The sequence below is a fragment of the Sinocyclocheilus grahami genome, unplaced genomic scaffold (genome assembly GCF_001515645.1).
Source record: "Sinocyclocheilus grahami isolate Dianchi unplaced genomic scaffold, SAMN03320097.WGS_v1.1 scaffold37550.1, whole genome shotgun sequence".
NCBI lineage: Eukaryota > Metazoa > Chordata > Actinopteri > Cypriniformes > Cyprinidae > Sinocyclocheilus > Sinocyclocheilus grahami.
The window spans coordinates 1-1,262 of NW_015523002.1; the positions used below are offsets into that span (position 1 = coordinate 1).

The window sequence follows — 1,262 nt, forward strand, 5'->3', positions numbered from 1 at the left end:
GCTGAAAATTCAGCTTTGATCACAAGAATAAATTACATTTAAAAAGATATTCAAAAAGAAAACGGTTATAATATTTTACAATATTACTGTGTTTACTGTATTTTTGATCAAATACATACAAAGGAGACATTCAGAAACATTACAAAATCTTTTGAACAGCAGACGGCTGCTATCTGCTGATAATCTCAGATTTAAGTGTTCAAAATATTGACCGATTTAATTGATGTGGCTGATATCGGTCTATAGCTAGCTGTGGGCTGTAGCATTGATAAATAACAACTACTGAAAATATTTATGTAAGACATTTTCTTTGTCTGATCCGAATTCTCTGTTTTTCATTATTAGGATGAGAATTTCGAAGACTCTGGTAGGCAGCCAATCACTTTTGAGAATCCTCTGTACTCGACTGCAGCCGGCTCAGCCAGCGATCCGGCAGTAATACACGCTACACAGGTATACTTGCTTCTAGAAACCCTCTCGACACTGCTTACAGTATAAATCAAACCTTTTCCACCTGAGCGGGTCTTGTGTTGAGTTTTGTGTTTCTGTGCTTCATACAGGTCACTGTGAACATCAGCGGTGACCAGGTGGAGAATAACTTCTCAAACCCTACATATACCGCTCATGAACAGGCAGTGGAGGTGAAGAGCGGAGCTGCAGAGCAAACGACCACACAGGTGAGACCATCTGAACAATTGTCCACAGTTTAGACATTATTTCCTGTGGTTTCTCTATCATGTGACCATGTTGTATTTGATTTGATTTTTTTATTTCATTTATATATACTGTATATATATATATAATTTTTTTTTTTTTTTTTGCAGGAGTCCAAATGGAGTTTCTTTAAAAGAAAACTGAAGCCAAGCACAACATTTGAAAACCCTACATATTCAGAGGTGAGTAGCAAGTCAAAGGCAACTTGCAGAACATTGAATATTGAGCACATTTCTTTGCACATAAAAATTTAGATTAATATTTGCCATATTCTGACTATGTAAACATTGATTTATAACTTAACTTCTCTAAACAAAAGTAATAAGGAGTGAAACAAGAAACAGTTGTGAAAAGTCAAGCAAGCAAGGACATTTTGTCATTAAGCAGACACATTTTTTTGAAAGTGACTTAAAATCACAAGAATTTTGTCATAGAAGCCAATATTTATAATACACAATGGAAAGTTTATAGCAAGATTAGTACATAAGCTAGAACATAAATGAAGTGCAGAAAAGAGAAAGACATAGTTTAATAGATAGATATTAAAA

At 34.3% G+C, this 1,262-nt stretch overlaps 1 long non-coding RNA gene across 1 annotated transcript; it reads left to right on the forward strand.

Moving 5' to 3' along the window:
* Nucleotides 1–350: 350 nt before the first annotated feature.
* Nucleotides 351–897, forward strand: LOC107580608 (uncharacterized). The gene is made up of 3 exons (XR_001608669.1): nucleotides 351–453; nucleotides 561–677; nucleotides 825–897. It is a non-coding gene; the product is annotated as an uncharacterized lncRNA (long non-coding RNA).
* Nucleotides 898–1,262: the final 365 nt, after the last annotated feature.